We start from the raw sequence: 22,070 nt of genomic DNA, 5'->3' as shown, positions 1-22,070 counted from the left end.
AGTTGACACATTCTTATCACCCAAAATCTGCAGTTTACATTAGGGTACACTTTTGGTGTTGTATATACTCTGGGTTTGGACAGATGTATAACGCCAGGTATCTACCATTACTGTATCATACAGAGTAGTTTTACTGCTCTGAAAATCCTGTGTTCCACCTATATAAGTATTTTTATGCCATATACTAAGTCATTCTAACCTTCTAATACTTATTAAACTGTTTAGGAACGCGAATTCTAAAACCCAATAAGAGAAAAAGGACCATTTAGCAGGTCTAGAATTTGTCTCAACTGCAGCAAGAAGCGTTGTAGGCTGTGTGGAGAATTTCATAATTTATAAGTTGGTAAATTCCAATCGAAGCTGAGGAGCAAACCAATTCCCATTAAATAGAGTAAACATAATTTAGCAAACCTGGCCATGGAGCTTGAACTCCTCTCAAGAGATGACTGCTTAGAGACAGTTAACTCTCACCCTTAAAATGCCTTCTGTAGCTCATGTCCGTAATTTTTGGCACTGGACAGAGATGTGACCAATATTCACCTTGTGGCTTTCAGCCACCTGCTCTGCCTAATTAAAGACTTCCATTTTCTGCTCTGCTGGTCTCGTAATTTGCAAATAAACAAAATCCACAGGACATTTGATAGGAATGTTAAAACAATCTATGAACCATTTATCTTTCTCATTTGTAAAGTGTAAAAGGGACCCTTTCCCTGTTTTCTCCCTTGCCATCTCAGGAGGACTTTTTCCCTTTCCCTCTAGAAGTAAAGAAACCATATAGAAGTGGATTGGTATTTCTCCTTTAAAGATAACAAGATATATATATATATTTGGTGGAGGTACACATTTTTAATGTAATTTCTCTAAAAATGTAATTCATTTCTCTACCTTTTATAATTTTCTACTACTTTCCATTTCTACCTCACTTGTTTCTATTACTGCAGTGCCTCTTATGATCTGCCTGATTCCATACTTCTCAAAACTTCTTTCTACAGCACAGCCAGGGTAAACTGGGAAGCTCATAATACAAAAATAAGCATTTTTAAGCAGAAAATTATGATGTGAGTTAATGTTACTTACTTTAGCGTAAACATATGAAAAATTATGGAGATACTCTTTTCTATTTTTTATCTTTTGATCTTATGATTATTTTATAAAAACTACTGTATTCAATTATTTGCTTCTTTGTCACATAGAAGGTAAACACACAGATTGTTTTGTGTAATTCATAATGGCCGTCTACTAGTCCATTGTATGATTGTGACACAATTTACTGAGCAATTCCCAGTAATGAGATTTTTTTCTAATTTTTCCTGATATTAAAAATATTTCTTCAGTTAACTTCATTTTACATTAAGTTATGCCCACATGTGTTGTTTCAGAAGAAAACTGACTGCAATTGGAAATTGCAGATCAAGGGATGGGAACATTATGCATATTGCTTAATCATCTTTATAAATACTTATGTCATGCTCACTGTCAGTTTCTTTCAGTTACGAAAGAGTTTTCCCCCGTAATATGGTAGGTGAAAAAAGTTCCTCAGTGAAGTTGTAAAGTTCAGTTAATCAGTTGTTGGTTAGGTTGGTTAGCTTCATGCGTTTGTTGGCCATTTGTGTTTCTCCAGGATAGAGGGCAATTATGAGCAAGTATGTTGAATATTGAACCTGAAATTCAGACCTTTCAAGGGACAACATGTTCTGAGAATTTTTCTAGCCTCCTTGTAGGCTGAGCTTCAGCTGTGGGCCCTCTAATAGAAGCTGTATGCATTGATGATTAAAAATATGTACATTAGAGGAGTTTTTGCTACACTGAAATGCAAAATTATTACCTGCAAGGAAATGAAAAGCGAGGGAACATTCAGAAGATCTTTGATGTAAAATATGTTTCTCTACAGGTTTATTGTGGTTATTTTAATTATATTCATTAAATGAAGCTCATGACTTCTGGAATTCATATCCATATTCTCTATGCTAGGGGACCTCACTACTGATATAGGCTGTATTTCTGTCAACCGTAGTGGATTAGTTGCAGTTTTTACCTTTTAATTAAACAGTTGCTGCCGCTAAACAGCATTTTGAATTATTTAATAGTCCGTATTACTTTAGTCAATGCACACTGCTTGAATTGTTTTAATTATGTGAAGCTATACATTTTGTATGATATAGTTTCCCTAAAAATGAGTTGACAGTAATTATTCTTTTGAGATGTCAGGAATATCTTAGTATATTTGAAAATAATTATAACTAAAATTAAAAGCCAAGCTGATCAAATATAAAATATTTTGCTTTAAAACGTGAAATATACAGAATTTTCGATAAAACTCCCATTCTGGATGTTGTTTGTAGTCTCTGTCTTATAAACAAGCAGCATGTGTAGTAACTACTCTTGTGCACAATTCAGAAGATGGGAGATGAACCTAAGGCTTAGACTTCGCATTGAGGCCTCATTTCAGAAATGAATTGCTTTCCAATTTTGTGGCTTTTTTGGCAACAGAGTTTGTTTAGATGATGCTCTCGTTCTTAAACAGAAATCAGTCAGTCCGAAAGCTGTTTACCGTTAATCAGCATGAATTTTTGTGATGCGTTCATGATTACCTTGTTACATTATTCCGAGTTATATTCAGAGGTATTACTTAAATTTCTAGTTTTAATAAGATTAAATGAATAATTCAGCACAGATTTGAATATTATAGATCCTGGGAAATTATTTTTAGAAAGTAACAATGGTGTGACCTTTCTTCTCATCTCTTTATTTAAAAAAAAAATAGAAATTTTCTCTTTCTCTCTTGATACATACATATACATATACATGTGTATATATATATATGCATATATATTTGTGTGTGTATGTATTTGGGTGTATGTGTGTGTGTATCCTATAGACAATATCTGTTTGCTGTTTTATAGGGTGAATTACGAAGTATAGTAATTGAAGTATTGAACATTGGAATGAACAGTTGAAAATACATCATATTGTACTTTTAGGTTTATCACTACATCTGAACTTTCTGAGAATTGCTGTGATCAGAACAGTCACCTTCAATATCTTGACTTGACAAGAACTAGTATCTTTAACTTCAGATTTTGATGGAATTTCTTTAAGTGGTGGAAGTACAGGGGAATGGTGTAAGACCCATCTAAGTTTTTTAAAAAATACAAACCATTTCACAGAATCTAGATGATGGTAACTGTCAGTATTCCTGGAATAAATTATTGCTACCCTTCCTGCTGACTTTTGTAGAACATTATTTAGAGACTACATCTGGTCCTATGTCTGCTTTGTGTTGACATCTCATTGATTATTTTAATCTCCTTTCCTGGCCTAAAGAAAAAAATGTAAATGTTAATTATAGAACTGGGCGGTTAGGTAATACTGTAAAACAATGCAAAACGTCAACTGCCTCTGTGGTCAGGTTACATCTTCAGAGTATAAGAAGGTGGTTATCATTCCTCACATTAATAGATGTTGCCCCGTTCAAGACAACAGATTCTGCCATTGAACTGGTGTTGGTAGATTAAGTAAGAGATGTTGCTCCTATCTTCTAAAGGACGTTGGTTGCTTAGAGCCTCAGGTGGAATTTAGTCTGAAGACAGCCATTTATTGAGCTTAAAGAAAGTCAGGATTTTAACTGCAGTCTATCAGTGTTTACAAACACAGGCCAAGTAGTACATCTCACCTCCATTCCCTCATAACAAGGAGTTCTTGGACATACTATTTTATTTGCCAGTCATGTGTCCAATTCTATGAAGACAACAATTTATTGTATTTTTGCTTGTTTCCCCTATTAGAATGTAACCTTTATAAGTACAGGGACCATGTCAATTTTGTTCAGCCGTTGAATGAATGACTATATGACATTAATTATTACTCTTTTCAGTGTCCTGTGGGTACTTAAGCAAGTAGTCATCCGAGTGGGCAAAGTGAAGATGCCTAGAGATAAGCCTGTGTTTCTGTTTGAACAATGGTTAATATGTGGCTAAAAGTAGAAAAAGAAGAAAGCAAACACTCCTTAGTGATAGCTTGAAGAAACTGATTCAAGGTCATGGGCTCACTTGAAAATGTTACGGATTTAAGAAAAAGCCTATCAGCTTAGGCAGTAGATTAATTGTCTGTTGGTATGTTGAGAAAAAAGGAGATGGAGCATGGGGAAGTATGTTTGTACGTGTGTGTGCAAGTCCATGTATAATGTATGCACGTGAACATGTGTCTGTACTAGTGAGAGGAACAATCTAATTTAGTGCTATCTGCTAGAACTTTTCAGCCATTATGACCACATTTTATCTGGCAGAAAGAAGGAAAAAGAGAAGGGGCAAAAGCAGTCAGATTGGAAGATGTATCTATTTCAGGCCAACATATGCTCAGCTAAAAACCGAGAATGCCATTATTAAGGAGGAAGAACCAAAGGGATATGGATGACATGCCTGGTAGTAATATGTACTTTGCCAAAAAACAAACACTTGAATAGATTTTGTGAAAATTTAAATGAAAAAGCTTTTAGGTACTGAGAATTTAGGAGTGAAACAATTTCAAGCCAACAGGAAACATAGGTTTTAAAATAAATGCATTGTGAAAATAAGTAAAATATCTATTTTATTTGAAATGCTCAACTGCAGATTGGAGAAAAGTACCACATGATGCTGCAAGGTTTTCTTTGTTTTTGGTAGCATCCTCTTATTCATGTTAGGGAAGAAGAGAGGACAGAAAATGGGAAATGTGCAAGGCATATATGTTTAATTTTTTAGTTGCTCCCCAATATTAATGAGGCTCTAATAAATCATTGACATTTTAGTGTAATTTACATAGCCTCTTTTTATAATGATTACATTGTGATTTCCATTTTCCTCACCAGTAATTGTGATCAGTCATTGGATTGTTATGAAAATTCTTGTCTATCTAGAAGCTAAGGAACATATTAAAAACCTTTGGAAACTTAAGTAAGTAACAATAATGAATTATGAAATTACTGGAGGTGATAGTGATCAGTAGAATAATAAAATGTAATTACAGTAAGCCCCACTTCTTCCTTTTATAACGGTCCTCTTTGTTCTGAAAATAAAATTTAAAAACAAAAGCAAGAAAAGCTAACTCCTACTTAGCTGTGGAGATTTGTAACTCATCTCTTCCCCCTCGGTGCTTAGGACTACGGGGTAGCTATCTGGGGATGGGTCCATGGAATCAGCATTTTCCGGTGGTCAGCACCCTTTCCAGGTGATTCTTTGACATCTGAGAACTTGTTTCTTTTCTACCATCTCTCTTTGCCTTGACTGCCACTCATACTCCATTGGTTCCCTCTTCTTTTCAACTTTTGTGGAAAGGGCAAATGCTATAGATTAGAAGGAACACAGGAAACTGATATAGAAATATCTTCTTTGTCCATGTGTTATAAACATATGTAAATAAATGTATTTGTTTACATGTTCATTATCCTCCTTATTGGAAAATGTTAGGAAGAGTATTTGAAATTCCTAAAAAATTCAAGATTTTCAATATAAATGTAATAAAACATAAGACCTAGGTAATGATAATTAAAGTAACAAAACTTACCAGCATGTGCGGAGCTTTTTCTGTGTAGGAGGCACAGTGCTGACGCTGCGGACGTAGGTGGAAAACACTGATCTGGAGCTCGCAGCTCACTGGGAGAAGCTGACAAGTAAATAGGCAGTTTTATTGTGTTGCCATTTCTATACGTTTGTTGGACAAACGTAATGAAGACCTTGTCAGGAAGAAGGAATGGGGATGATCTTTAGCATGGGGCTTCACATCCAGTCTTATCATTTGATAAATTTTCTATGTTTCCTTGGCATCTAGTAAAGAATGCAGATCTCATTAGCATTATCTTTGGGAATGATCACACAGAATTTAGGAAGAAATCGCAGGGAAGTCTTCGAAGAAACAAAATGCATAGATAAATGTGTACTTAAACTTCTCTGGTGAAGTGCCTTCCGCCCTTCTCATTTTCCTAAAATGTCTTGCAAGTGCCTTACTAGCTTCAGTGTTTAAAAAGTACTGGCTGTGATGAGTTCACCACACAAAGGAATACGTATGTGCATCTAGATTCTTGCAAGTAAGTCTGCTTTGCAGTAAGAGGTCCCCACAAGTCCTGAAGTAGTTTCCTTTATTCCTTCTGTGTGAGAAAACCCTGACATGTTTTAACCATTTTAAACTTTTTTTTTTTTTTTTCCCCAAATGAGATTACTTCTTTTCCATTTCCCACTGTTTATTTTAAGGGAGTTGTAACTCTTGAATCTGAGGGTTGCTAATAGGTTTTGAAGGGAATCGCAAAGGCAGCATCTTCCTACTTCCTGCCAGCTGGTCTGGACTTGGTTTCCACCAACACAAGAGCACAGGTTGAGTTGTCCTTTCCCACCTGGCTTCACGCAGGACCAGCTTCTCTCCCACGTGCTCTGCTTCTGTCATCCCTCTTCCTCCTAGCTCTTTGTTCTTTGGTATTTGAATTGGATAAAAATTATTCTCAGACTAAGGCAAAGTACTCTTTTATGAGGTAGTTCATTTGTGCTCCCATGATGTTTTTTCTCATTATGCAATAGTTCTAAAAACAGAACATATTCCTATTGATGAAGGGCCTTAATCCTGATACTGAAGTCTTCAGTAGCCATTTTGCGTCCTTTGTAGCGTGTGCTTTAGAGTGATCTTCTGTTTCGATGGTGGAATTTAAAGGGTTTAGTTACTAGTCAGTTTTTGTTTTTGTTTTTTAAATTGCCAACTGTAACTTAATAGCTACAGAACTGCTTCTTAACAGGTATCAGCAACAGAAATACAAATTTGCAACAATGAACTTTTTTTTTTTTCATTCTCTCCAATGAAGACTCTAATTTTCTGTTAGAAGATTCAGAAAGCAGTAGAATGGCTTCTGTTGATCAGAACCCACTTTATGGTTTTCAGTGCAGGGTGACTTGTCTCTGATCTGCTGTGGTAGATCAATGCTGTTGATACTGAGAACCTAACTTTGTAAACTAGAACTACTAATTATAACACCATATGCTTGTTTACATAATATTATATAACTTTCAAAAACTTTTCCTGTCTGTTGTTGTACTTATGGTAGCATATGCCAGTATTACCATTCAATTCATGAGAAATGCAGGCTCCCATTGGTTGACTGCCCAGCTGATTTTCATAAGGCCAATAAGGAGGAGAGCTGAATGAAGAACCAAGCCTTCAGCTTCTTGGACATCTTGTCTGTAGACATGGCTTCTCTTCTGGGCGCTAAAATGAAGTCAATTTATTCAAGTCCAACAATCAGGTGATCTTTCATTTCTGTAAATATTTAGTCTACTTATTCACTAAGCGGAAGTTGAACAAGGGCAAACTTGTATCATTTTTCTTTATTTAAACTTTATTTAAAGTTAAATATATACATGTTTCTATGCTTCGGCGAAATTTTTGCTCACTAGAAAGTCGTTGAAGATTCTGGAGACTCGAACGCCTCTTCACATGTTTGTCATATCCAAAACAAAAGGATACATTTTAAATGATGTATTAATTCCTTAATTGACTATCAAATTCTCATGAAGCAGAAAAGAGTACATAGTCACCCTCTTTTTATATTATCATTTTTATTTGATATTTGAATGTTCAGTTTAATTAGCAGAATATCAGAAAAGATAAAAAATAAACACCTTGTTCACGTGCACTACTTCCATTTTCTATGTATTTTTTAATGATAATTTACAAAATTTGAGACCTCATAAAATGCTTTATCTGCAAAATAATCAATATAGGGCACTTTTACCTTTGGGATGCTACATAACAGTGTCTTAAATATTTTTTCCTTATTTGAGATATAATTGACATATCGCACTGTCTACGTTTAAGGTGTACAGCATGATTTGACCTACATATATCATGAAATTCCACAGTAACTTTAGTGAACATTCATCATCTCATATAGATACAAAATAAAAGAAAAAGACTATTTTTTCCTTGTGATAAGAACTCTTAGGATTTCCTCTCTTAACATCTTTTGTATATAACATACAACAGTGTTAATTATATTTATCGTGTTATACGTTACATCTGGAGTTTTTATTTATCTTATAACTGGAAGTTTGTACCTTTTGACCACCTTCCTGCAATTCCTCCTTCCCCCAGCTCTTCACCTCTGGTAACGTCAATCTGATCTCTTTTCCTATGAGTTTGTTTTTTGAAGTATAGTTGACCTACAACACTGCGTTAGTTCCTGCTACACAACATAGTGACTTGGCATTTCTAGGCATTACAAAATGATCACTGTGCTAAGTCTGGTTACCATCTCTCACCATACAAAGATTTTACACTATAATTGACTGTATTTCCCAGGCTATACGTTTCATTCCTGTGACTCATTTATGTTGTAACTGGAAGTTTGTACATCTTAGCTTCCCTCACCTATTTCGCTCATTCCCCAGCCTCCCTCCCCTTTGGTAGCCCCCTCTTTTTAGATCTTCCCATTTCAAAACATAAATACATGTAAGAGGAAAATGAAGGTCAAAAACTCTGGAAATACAGGCTTTTAAAAAATGTCTCTCAAATTAAGTTTGACCTCTTGCTCACAAATAATCATGCCTGGAAGGGCTGTAGAGTAAGAATAGACGTGTGTTAAGTATGTACATACTTAGAAAAGTGCCAGGGATATTCCTAAATGTTTTCTCCAGTCATCTGTGGAACTCCTTGGACCATGTTTTAGAAAATGGTTTTAATTTTCTTTGAGGGATTATCATAACTGAAAAGGTCACAGCAATCAGCTCCATTACTAATGCATTTGTACTTGCCAAGGCTCAGTCATGGGGAATCTCTCTGGTTTTCACATTCAATACTTTTCTTTTTGCTTTGTTGTTTGATAAGGGAGAAGAAAGTGTTGGCATGAAGGGGAAGTGCGTTTGGTACCAACTCCTTTGTTGTTGTTGTTCCTGCAGCTCTGATCTTTGCCTTTCTTAAGCCTGTCATCTGTCAGGCAAAGTAAGAGTACTACTACATTAAGGGTTTTAAAAATGAATCGATCATTTCATACTTTCAGAAAACACATTCAAGTAATCTTTAAAGTACCATTCTGTGTAGGCGATAAATTCAAGGTTCCAGCATAACGTATACATAGTGAAATTTTTTTTTTTTTTTTTTTTGCGGTACGTGGGCCTCTAACTGTTGTGGTCTCTCCCGTTGCGGAGCACAGGCTCCGGACGTGCAGGCTCAGCGGCCATGGCTCACGGGCCTAGCCGCTCTGTGGCATGTGGCATCTTCCCGGACCGGGGCACAAACCCGTGTCCCCTGCATCGGTTGGCGGACTGTCAACCACTGCGCCACCAGGGAAGCCCCAGTAGTGAAATATTTTAACCTTTCATTTCATGCTTCTCAACATTTTACAAAGCGTTTTTCTGTTCATTTTAGTTGGTGCTAAAAAACATGACTTCTAAAATTTTCTTAATAGAACTAGTTGAGTGATGTGAAAATTATTTTGTTTCCTCAGTACAAATTTTTATTTCTAATATTAGGGCAAGTTTCTTAAATTAACAGTATAACTGTGGGTTCTTTTTTATTACTAGCCAGGGTAAAATTTTAAATATTTAATATTATTAGGTATTGCCAAGATGTAAAGGACAATATCCATTCTCATATAGTTTATCTTAGTCATCATGGGCTTTATTCTATGCCATTTCGTGCCTTAGATATTAGTTCTGGGGGAAAATCTGAGGAACTCATTAAAAAAAGGGCAGGTGTCCAATAAATTTATTTTTTTGCTCCTGTATAAATATTTGTATTCTTTTAGCATCTATTCTTCTAAGCGTGTTTCCAAAGCCCAGTATTTTTTAAAATAATAGTGGATAATGGTATGTAAGAGCAGGATCTTAGGCATCAGGGAATAATAAAAACCTGGAAAAGTTTGAACTAAGTAGCACTCCCGTGCAATTTCCAAATTCTGGGGCTATTTAGCACTTCCTGGTATGGCATAGAGCTTGGGAACCTTGGGAAGCCGGCCTCACTCTGGTTATCTATAAAATAGGCATTAAAGTTTCTATTTTATTGGATGTTAAGAGGGTGAAACGAGATAGTTTATAGGAAGACACTTATTCCAGTATCTCCCTCCTGATGTTTAAACATGACGTGATATTGAATCCATGTTTATGTTACTGGGATGTGAGCTAAGAGTTGAGTAGGAGCCCTTTTGTATGTTTCAGTTGAACCTGTGTGCCGATCACAGTGACCTACAGTGAATACGAACATAGGCGATTCCACACTGGGTTAGGTCATGTAGAACATGGTTGGTGTCATCAGAGTGAACAGCAACAACAACAACAAAAACCTGTTGATATTCAATATATTTGTAAGGATGAGGAGAAACAGTCTTGTACTCTGGTAAGCTTGTTTTATGCATACTGTTCAACTCATTAATTCCTGGCACCTTTATATAAGGAGACATGTTCAGGGATTTTTAAGAGTAAAAAACTGAAAAACATATATTTTGATCAACCTGGGAATAATTAAATAAACTAGGTACACCCAAAGGATGGAATGCTGGTAGGTAAAAAGCATGAGGTATGTTTCTGACATGGGAATGTCTTTGAAACATATCGTTAATTAAACACAGAAGTTTGCAAAACCTTTGCAAAACCTCTTGATCCCACATATGTACAATACTCTCACCCAAACCACACAAAAGATGTCTGTGTATGCGTATAGCTAAATGCATGGAGAAAGGTCTGAAATTGATAACAAAGGTTGCTTCTGTGGAGGGACATAGATAAGGTAGGAGCAGTAAGGGAGAGTTTTCAAATTTTTCTATATTGTTTACATTTTTTTACAATGAGGATATTTTCATGTATTACTTGTATATATAACTGAGGAGAAAAAGGAGGTAAAGCACTCAATCATTTTGTAAAATTGGTAGCATCTAATTGATGGACACATGAGCATCTCCATTCACAATAAAGGACAAGTAGTGATTAAAAAATACATAAGAACCAGTCCTTAAGGAAGCAATAAATTACTTACAGCAATAATTACACAATAACAAATTATACAACACTAAATTACTCAGTCGTAAACCCATTGTGCCTGGGCCCTTCACCAACCTTTAGTGATCATGAAATGAACTTCAATATTTGACAATGTTTAAGATTGAAGAGGTAAGCAGATGGTAACCTCTACTGGGCGTGAAGTGTAAGTGTAGTGGTGGGCATTGGATTCAAACAAGGAGTTTAAAGAGATACTGGCTTGCTAAATTTGTTCACTCTTCTGTTCATTCTTTTACGCTTTCATGCATTGTTTCCTGAGAAGCCGCTTTGTATCAGTCCCCAAACGAGCTGCTAGAGACACAGACCCAAGTAAGAAACCATCTTTGTCCCCGTGGGCCTCATCCAGTGACAAACATTCAGAAAGTGAATTATAATTTCTTGGGAAAATACCAGTCATTAAAGCATGGAGTCAGTAAGATCAAAGCATATAGAAGGGTGGCATTGACCTGAAAATGAGACAGGAAGGCTTTCTGAATGAAGTAGCCGCCACCTTGGGTTTTAAAACAAGCAAGAAGTACTCTGGCAGACAACAAACCTGTGTTGCAGTGGGGAGAGCTGTGTCCAGTAGAGAGCATGTTTGGGGAATTGCATGCAGACTGGGATTGCTGGAGACAAAATGCAAGACAAAATGTCCTCTCGCTTTTCCAGCAGAAGGAATTCCAGTCTAGCACTCTGTGAGCACCGAAGCAAACAAGAGCTAGTGATAGACTGATTTTTTTAAAAAATAAAGCACTGGGAGGATTGCTGTATTGAGTTTTGCTTTTTGCTTATTGCACCTTCCTACTGGAACCAACCTCTTTAAGGAGCACGGTACACTCTCTTTAGTCCAAGTAAGGGTGACAGCTTCCTGTCGTGATATTTTCCAGGCTTCCCTTTATAAAAGTGTCTTCAGGCTGGGCTACCATTGCCATTTAAATTGTTTCATTGTAGACTGTCAAGGGTGCTGCTTTCTATGTGAACTTTGAGGTTAAGGACCAGTCTTTATACAATGTTCTCTTCTGGAGTTTCTCAGATATTTGGGAAGGATATACATTCACACACTCCTTAACAGAGAACTGTCTTGCCAGTTATTTAAAGATCTGAGTATCTGATGGTTTAATTGCTTTGAGAGAGAGGAAGGTGGGGAATGGCCTTTGAAAGTTACTGAATGATTAGGATCTAGGCCGGTCTGCTTTTAAGGAAATGGGTGGATTTGAGAAGCTATGTCTTCCTTTCGTTACTGTTCCTGCCTCATTTGGATTTACCAGTTAGAAAGCCAAATTGCTTTAAATATGGTGTCCGTGGGTTTGTATGTGTTTTAGAATCTGCCTTCCATTCCCTCTGTCTACCAACTCAGAAGTTACATGTTATTTACACTACTCCTGGTGCTCTTGGGTCCCTCAAAGCCCCAGAATAAATTTATACTTGGGAAGGTAGGTATATTAAAATTAAAAATATACTTTATTATATCTATGATAACTGGGTACAGTTATCTTCCAATGATGCTGAGCCATTGTTATTAGAGCAAGATTTCAAAGAGGGTTTAAAACCTACCAGTGTCCTATAACTAATACATTTGTGTTTCTCCAACAGTACATAAAGAAGCAAGCAAGGAAGGTGGCACCTGCACAATGACCAGGGAGTGTAAGCTTAGCTTGGATCTTTGAGATTAAGAAGAGCTATCTCTTCTTCACAGCCTTATAGGTCAACGGGAAAAATCTTAAAAATCAATTCTTTCAGTAGCCAGGAACATCTGAAAGGAAATAAAAACTTGCTTATTATGGTGACATGGTTTAACACCAGCTAAGAATCTTAGAAATGAATTTTAAAGTGTGAAGTCTGGCAACAATACATTTAGCACAATCTTTTGCTGGAAATGTAGCAATCACAAACTGTCATTTCTTTCTATATTAACCAGTAATCATCTTATCAGATATGGGGTATCAAAATAATGCTATGTATATATGTGTATGGATATATTATACATAATTCAAAGGACACTTGAAAGTATTAATTATTCATTAATTATATTAATATGTGTAAGTGTTTACTTATTATGTTGCTCTATTTAATTCAAAGGAATTCCGTAGGTATTAAGTATTCATTAAAGCAATACATAAACACATGTAAGGATAGTTTAACTTTCTAAGACATTAGTTATTCTTTTTGATGTTCATGTGAAATGTATGCAGTCTTCATGGTCAGGTCTAATAGCGGCTTCATTGAATGGGTCTTCATTGGACTCCTACTTTCGTGGTAGGCACTACTGTAGGCCCAGGGAACATGAAAGTGAACCAGACAGACAAGGTTCCAGTTTTGTCTGAGTACATAGTCTAGCGGCAGAGGAGACACTGATGACAGATGGCTTACTTTTGAAATGAGTTATTCAAGAAAAAAGATGATTTCCAAAAAATGATAAGGATTATGAAGAAAATAAAGCGAAAGGATGAAAGAGCATAAGAGGCTGAGTAGGGAAAGGGCAGTGGAACGTGTGGGTAGGAGGAGGGAAAGGAGGGGGACGGCTTTAGATAGCATAGTCAGAGAAGGCTCTCCAGAGAGCGATGCCGGCTGAAGGAGCCACCCATGAGAAGGAATCAGATCATAAAGGGCCTTTTGGACCAAGGCAAGTTCTTGGAATTTTATTCTAAGTGCATTCAGGAGCCAATGGAGATTTTAAAACTTTTTATCACAAAAATTTCAAACATAACATGAAAAATGGAGAAATATAATGACTCCCCATGTACCCATTATCCAGTTTCAGTAATTAGCAACTCATGGCCAATCTTGTTTTATCTGTGCTCTCTCCCCAACGCCATCACGTAATTTGAAGTTTGAGGCCTGTCATTTTCTTTGTGAATATTTCACTATCTCTAAAGCATAGAAACTCTTTTTCAAAACACAGACATAGTACCATTATCACACCTATAACTTTTCAGTAATTCTTTAGTATCATCAAATATCTAGTCTCAGTTGGGCTTTTTAGCAGGGGAGTGGTATTACCTAATTTACAGTCTTTAAAAAAAGAGTTCCTACCCTGTTGTATATATCAGAGCTTAGTGGAAGCTGGGAGATCACCTAGGGACCCTTTGTTTGGGTTTGGCATCAGTGTGGCCCGAACAAGAGTGTGATGATGGAGATAGAACTGACCAGTTTTGGAGGCAGAACCCACTTGTTGATCTTCAGTATAATTTTGGCTTAAGACACCGAGTGACTGGGGGAGAATAACAATCGAGATGGAGAAGACTTGAGGAGAACAGCTGTGGAAGGGGAAATTAAGAATTTCATTTTGGCCTTAATTTCACCTCTGAAAATGGAGAACAATTTTTATATCAGCCTTAAAAAGAAAAAGGGAAGATAAATGGTATTATGCATCCACATTTATAGGTACTTACCTTTAATCCTGCTCTAGGATATATGTTAAGGGGAATGTGATAACGGAAGAAATAGTTTCTGTTCTTAAAAAAAGTATGCGTTTACTTGAAATCTATTCAGGTCCACTCAAGGAAAGCCTTGCACTGAGATTGCTTTGAAAGATAATAAGAAGTCTGAGACGTCTGGCTGTCCAGTAACACTGCCTTCCACCAGCCTACCACAAATACAGTGACCTTACTTTCTGAACCTGAAATTGAGACCAAGGATTTGAAAATTGAGAGTGTACTTAGGGACAGTATGCAAGAATATAGGACATCAGAGCTGACTTGGGGAAAAAACTAGAAACCTTAATAACTATGATCCCCACCATTTTTACCATTAGTTTCCACTCAGAAATTCTCTGCAGACACTGGCCTCTGAACTGGTTTACCATCTATTATTAACATGTATAAATTAATGTATGATCATTGCTCATTGTTACCTGTTCCAGAAAAAACCTCTCCCCTCCTCCTCCTTTTCCTTCCGCTTTCTCTTTGAAGCCTCACCTTGCTTTTGAGACCTTCTTTTTAACTAAAATCAGGCCCACCCAGGATTATCTCCCTAATTTAAATTTGAATGATTAGAAATTTGAATTACATCTGAAAAATCCCTTCACAGCAGCACCTAGATTAGTGTTTAATTGAATAAGTGGGGGTCATTGCCTAGCCATAGTGTCCTCATCTATTTAAAAGGGATACTACTTCTTGTTTGGGGAGTTTAATGAGTTGTAGCTTAGCGTAGTACTTCATACATGGTACCTCCTCATTAAGGATTAACTCTTCTGTATGGTGGGGTGGGAAAGCCAAATGGTCATCACCTTATGGTGACAAAGGATCTGCCAAAACTAGATAGCATGTTGTTGACTGACAGAAGCTAGACACAAAAGAGTCCCTCGCATATAAGACATGAAAATGGTCAGAATTCACCAATGGTGTTGGAAGTCCGGATGTTGGTTACCCTTGAGGAGGTGGTCTCTGGAAGGCTCCATGAGGTGGGCTCTGGGGTGTTGATAATGTCCCATTTCTTATTCTGAGTGTTGATTATATGGAAGTGTTCAGACTAAAAATTCATCGAACTTGTATATGTATACTGATTTTACTTAAATAAAAATTTAAATACAATTAGATGATAGATACCAATATTATGGATAGATAACCTTGTTGTATGTGTCATGTAGGGTGTGGATGTGTGGATGTGTGTGTGTTTTATCATTGCACAGTAGGGTAGTAAGTAGAAAAATCCTTCCTCCCAAATTACAAATATGGCAGTAGCTCAGAGGAAAGATGGGAGAGGGCCTTCATTAGCATATTTGACCCTATCTCATAAATTATTTCTGGGGAGTTTCTGTGGCTGTATCTAATGAAATTAGAATGGTTATCAAAACATTTTGAGAATCCTTTTGGACAAAAAGGCATTCTTCTCACAAGACTCTTAACTCAGGGACCAGAGCAATTGAGTTTCCTTTTATGAACTGAACTTTTCTTTGCAAGACCACTAAGTTGTCTCTTTCAAAACACAAATGCAGTGAGCTTGCATGCTCATTATCTGTTTGTCTTATGCTACCTGCATTTTCTTTTTTTATGATCAGAGTCTAGGAAAGCAATTAAAAAAAAATCCTATGTCTGCACCAGAGTAATAGGATCTGACACTATTGTCTAAAAAGTATAAATGAGGAATTATAATATCATTTTACAATGATAAAGGTGAACATTTGTATTTCTAGATATTGGCTTGGATACCAATACATATTTTTAGTATATTAAACAAAATGTTATATTTCCCCTTAACATTTGACTGTTGATGATGTCGTTTCATACTTTAAGTCAGCAGGGTCCAATAAGGCTTTCTGCAATGATGGACCTGTTCTATTATCTGTGCTGTCCAGTATGGCAGCCACTAGTCACACGTGGCTATACACACTGGAAATGTGCCTCGTGAACTAAGGAAGCACAATATTAATATTATTTTATCTTAATTAATTTAAATGTAAATAGCCACAGCTGGCTAGTGGCCAAAGTGTTGGACAAGGAGGTTTGAAATCTGAGTAAAATATGGTGTTCGGACCCAGGCTGATTGTGCTTAATCCTTTTCAAAGAACTTCTCAAGAGTTCATCTACGGAATGTTTTTCTCAGCCTCATTACTGGTCTTCCGGTGGAAAAGTCCCCTTGTAAAGACATAAGGAGGTCTCAAGGTTCTTAAACATACAGCACAAACACCTACTTGAGTGCTTTTACCATTTCACCAATTCCTTCATTTCCTTAATCTCCTGGGCACTGTCCTTTCTCTCCCATCACAGGCTATGGCTGTCTTGAGGGTTGTGTTCCCAAGATTCTGGGACATAGTAAGAAGTCAGTAAGCAGTAAGCAAATAAAGGTCTGCCACATAGTAGGAGTTTGAAAATGAAGAGTTTATTTTATTATCGTGGTTATTGCCACTGTGAAGCACAGTCTGGAGTGATATGGTCATCTCTTTGTGGTTTACTGTAAGCCAAGAGGTGTGAAGGATGAATTTACAATATTAAAAAAAATTAAATGAGAAAAACAGCCCAAAAAACCCTAAAAACACAACTGACAGCTCTCTCTCGTAACCATCTCCACACTCTTCATAGTTTGTAAAACTTACTTAGGAATTGATTTATAAAACATTTTCCATTTTGTTTAAAAAATGTCAGGAAGACGAGGCAGTAATTAAAGAGGACTAACTAAAGGAAGCAAGAACAGTGGAATACAAGGGTCGGATCACTATTCCATAGACTGCTTTTTTTAATTAAATTTTTTTTTAAATTGAAGTATAGTAGATTTACAGTGTGGTGCAATCTCTGCCGTACAGCAAAGTGACTCAGTTACACACATAGAGACATTGTTTTTTTTACATTCTTTTCCATTATGGTTTATCATAGGATATTGAGTGTAGATCCCTGTGCTGTACACTAGGACCTTGTTGTCCATCCATTCTATATGTAATAGTTTGCATCTACTATCCCCAAACTCCCAGTCCATCCCTCTCCCTCCCCTCCTCCCCAGCCATTCCGTAGACTCTTGGAGCTGGAAAACATGTTGGGTGTCAACTCCCTTCATGTGAAGATGAGATAACTTAAGCACAGAGACCAGAACTAGTTGCTATGTAATACTTGTTTTATTCAAGGGTCTTGTAAGAATATTTTTGAACAGTGATGCATAGTTAACCTAATTGGGGATAAATGCTGTATATATTAAAGCAGGACCCCAAGAGTTGTTTAGTTAAGCCATATTCTTCCTTCTTCCAGGAAATCACTGAACAGAGGCAGGTGAAAAACATATGCCACAGGACTTGCAGGCAGCCCTCACATTTCAAGAGAAAATACAGATAATGAAAACGTAACACACTGGAATTAAGCTATCTCCCTGGCAAGAGTCAGGAAACTTTCAATTCCTTACTTAGCCCGACTTGGGTAATGAAAATATGATTTCCAGGAGTAGGAGAGTGATCCTCTGGGGAACCCTGTCTCACTCACAAGCAGAGTTAAGGTATCTGAGTTCTGAAACATATGCCAAAAAATCCAATAACATATGAAACAGCCAAATATGTTCATTTTTATTAAGAATCTCAGTAAATGTCATTTTCTGGTGCCGGTGAAGTGCTGTGAAACTGGTGGGGAGTGTTTGGGGATTCCACTGAATCACGGATGGTTGCAGCTCATTGCTCCAGCCCATCTTTTTAATATGTGTTGTGTTACGTGGTTTAGTCCGAGAAGAAAACTTATTTTGGCTTACTTCCTTCACACGAATGGGAAGGATTTTGATTTGCTACGTATCTCTGAGCTCTGGTACGTTTTCTCATCCTCCTAACTGCTAGTTTATTTATTTATTTATCCTTAATATTTATTTATTTATTTGGCTGTGCTGGGTCTTAGTTACCACACGCAGGATCTTTAGTTGCGGCACGAGGGAACTTTTATTGATAGTTGCGGCAGGCATGCAGGATCTAGTTCCCCGACCAGAGGTCGAACCCGGGCCCCCTGCGTTGGGAGGTTGAGGTCTTAACCACTGGACCATTAGGTGAGTCCCTAACTGTTAGTTTATTGAGGTTAAGTGCTTTCTTTTGTGGATGTGTGGAAAGGACTTACGAGTTTTCTTTAAATTAAATCTGATTCAATTACCACATTAGATAGGTAGACGTTTTTGCCAGAGAAGAGAGAGGCTCACTTTCACATAGAGGGCCAGAACAGTTTTAGACAGGAGGTGAGACCTGAGTGTCCACAGAGGGAAGCTTGCTGGGAAACCAGCACTTGTCAAGGAAAAAGGACTGCAGCGTCATTATTACTTCTCATTCTAGAGACACTCACATACTCCTCTGAGTCCCCTTCCTGACTGTTCCTCCCTCCTCTATATCTAGACTCTGGTGACAGCTAACTGGCGCTTTCCCTGCTTGCTTCCTTCCAGCCTGGAGACTGTCCATTTCTCATTTTCTCAAAGTACTTCTTACCTGCAGCCACGGATCATAGCAGACACACTAAAGCTTTAGGCTAAAGGAGGGGGATCACAGAACATAGCAGTATAATACAGGCAATAATTTTTAATTGAACAGAGGACAGCTCTCTTGTAAAAATCCATTGGTCATTCTTCGACACAGGGCATCTCTCCCACATGGTGTGCCAGGTCGAATTCCCCTGAGGCCAGTTGTTAACATCTGCTCCAACCTGTCTTCCTACAGTCATGACATCTCCTCTCTGTTGGCGGACCTCATCCCATGATCCAATATTATGTTTTTTCTTTTTTTTTTTTTACAGATGTATTCATTCATTCATTCATTATTTATGGCTACATTGGGTCTTCGCTGCTGTGCACAGGCTTTCCCTAGTTGCGGTGAGCCGGGGCTACTCTTCATTGCAGTGCGCAGGCTTCTTATTGCAGTGGCTTCTCTTGTTGCGGAGCATGGGCTCTAGGTGCGTGGGCTTCAGTAGTTGTGGCTCGGGGACCCTAGAGCACAGACTCAGTTGTTGTGGCACACGGGCTTAGTTGTTCCGAGGCATGTGGGATCTTCCCAGACCAGGGCTCGAACCTGTGTCCCCTGCACTGGCAGGCGGATTCTTAACCACTGCGCCACCAGGGAAGCCCAATATTATGTTTTACAAACAGAGGATCCAGCCACCCTGGGTCCCTTCAGCAAGGTAGACTCACAGAAATGTTGAAGTGACCATTTTTCCTTTAACATGACTGAATTCCTAAGCAGGGCTTTGTCCTCTACCAGTCCTGTTCATGGAAATACAAAGAAGAAGAAGGTTTTAGTTGGTCTTAGCCCAGAATATGCTGTTTATAGGTCGTCTGTCCCCTCCCCCATCCTACCATTGTTTCAAGTTACAGCTCAGTTTTGTCGATCCCCAAATCACTGTCTTAAAAGAGGACAAATGTTGTGCTCACTTCAGCAGCACATATGCTAAAATTGAAATGATACGGAGAAGAGTAGCATGGCCCCTGCACAAGGATGACAAATTCGTGAGTCATTCCATATTTTTTGAATTGGGAGATTGGGATTGACATATATATATATACTACTATGTATAAAACAGAAAACTAATAAGAAGCTACTGTATAACACAGGGAACTCTACTCGGTGCCCTTTGGTGACCGAATTGGGACAGAAATCCAAAAAAGAGGGGATATATTTATACATATGGCTGATTCACTTTGCTATACAGCAGAAACTGATACAGCAGTGTAAAGCAACTATACTCCAATAAAAAAATTAAATTAAAAGCTACTACTGAATTCTGATGTTCAGAAAAAAAGGACACATTTTCCTTTAAATGCTTATTAATTATTTCTATAGTATTTAACAGAGCAGCCTTTTGGGAGGTAAGCCTGTCTACTACTTCTGCTTATCTCCCTTGGGATATTAAGCTCCAACTGAGTGCCGTGTGACATACGAGCACCAGGCTGCATGCTTTCTTGTGTCTGCCCTTTCTTTCCTCTCTGCCTGGGAGGGCCTCTCCAGCTCCCTCCCCGCACCCCCAGTCCTCAGGACATTTCTATCTGGACCATACCTCCTGGTCTTTTAGCCTTCTTTTTGAACTTTCTCCCACTCCTTAGGCAAAGACAGACATTCCGTCTGATTTCTGCCAGTATCCTTTGCATCAGTTATCAGCTCCCTCGTTTTCCGTTCCATTGGCAGTTGCTCCTTTAGATTGTAGATCACTTCAGAGGAGGCACGTACCTGTCTCTCTTGTTTTCCTAGGATCTGGTGTAAGTCCTCAGGAAGTGTTTGCGTGAAAGAGTGAACTAAGGTGGGACATTGTAAGAATATCCAGTTTACTCTGTCAGTATGTAGTTAACCACATCCCTGGATAAAGCATCTTACCAGCTGCCCAGGGGATAAAAGACGAGTAGGGACCTAGGGCTACCATAGCGGAACAGAGTGTGGTCTGTGAACTATTAAAAAATCAGTATGTGATCATTCTTGGAAGGGGGACAGAAGCAAAGTGCAGTGAAAGATCCAGTAATGGAGAAATTATACCTAGTTGTGGAAGAGGACAATTTAACAAGCGGTACTCCTGTATTGATTTGAAATCTGAAAATCCTGGTGACAGATATAAAGAGAAGGCCCAGCCTGCCCTCATGGAGAATATGGTTAGGGAAGCCATACAATTTGCCTTCCAAAAGAGGAAGTTTGCGAGAACATGGATAAACTGGAACTTCATGGTTACCCTGATTATAATCTAGTAGGAACATAAATACAAGGAGAGACTTCATGAAGGGAACCTTTAGAAGATCCTTGAAAAATCAGTGAAGACACCTACAAGAGCAGATTATAGGTCTTGAAGGAAAAGGAAGCACACTCTTTATTAAAAAACAAATTTTCTTCAATGCTTAGGTTAATTAACCTCTGCATTTACAGAAAAATGGGTCTACTCCTTGTTGTTTGTCATAGTTTTGTGTAAGGATCAGCTCAGGACAGTTTTACCTTGACCAGTGTGTATATACTGACAGTACATAGTATATGTAGTGGAACTTCAGAATAGGAAGCTTGGATTCTCCTTTCAACTTGATTTTGGGCAAGTTAAACAACCTATATAGACCTCACTTTTCTATAAGATGGGGATAAAATGAGAAAAAAAATAGCTACTTCACATGGATTTTTTTTTTTTTGGAGGAATAAATATGTTAAATTTCTTAGCATGGTGCTTAATAGGAACTCTGTAAAGATGAGCTGTTATTGTTAATTTTTTATTTTGTATAGTTAAAACTTTACACAGGACACAAAGACATACTTCTACAAGTTGATTTAAAAGCTACCAAGCTTAGGGCTTCCCTGGTGGCACAGTGGTTGAGAGTCCGCCTGCCGATGTAGGGGACACGGGTTCGTGCCCCGCTTTGGGAGGATCCCACATGCTGCGGATAGGCTGGGCCCGTGAGCCATGGCCACTGAGCCTGCGCATCCGGAGCCTGTGCTCTGCAATGGGAGAGGCCACAACAGTGAGAGGCACGCGTACCACAAAAAAAAAAAAAAAAAAAAGCTACCAAGCTTAACATGTTGTTTTGACAGCCATGCAAGCATCAGGAAAAAAGGTGACAAAACACAGGTACAGAACTGTGACCTCACTGGACTTTGAGAGGGAGGAGACTCAGGGGCATGCCTGGTCAGCTGGGGGCGCTCTGAATTCCACTGAGGGCTGCTGAAGAGGAGAGAAACCAGAG

General features: G+C 37.9%; 1 protein-coding gene and 1 non-coding gene across 9 annotated transcripts in view; both read left to right on the top strand.

Annotated features, from left to right (window-relative positions):
• Positions 1 to 22,070, top strand: part of FHIT (fragile histidine triad diadenosine triphosphatase) — a 1,451,582-nt gene that overhangs the window by 958,278 nt on the left and 471,234 nt on the right. The gene's annotated exons all lie outside the window — the stretch shown is intronic.
• LOC115803160 (U6 spliceosomal RNA) lies at positions 19,789 to 19,891 on the top strand. Its single transcript, XR_004023830.1, has one exon. It is a non-coding gene; the product is annotated as a U6 spliceosomal RNA (small nuclear RNA).

Source organism: Delphinapterus leucas, chromosome 10 (assembly GCF_059928025.1).
Source record: "Delphinapterus leucas isolate spDelLeu-1000000601 "Yukka" chromosome 10, BTC_Dleu_Yukka2, whole genome shotgun sequence".
NCBI lineage: Eukaryota > Metazoa > Chordata > Mammalia > Artiodactyla > Monodontidae > Delphinapterus > Delphinapterus leucas.
This window is presented reverse-complemented; position numbering and strand designations above follow the sequence as displayed.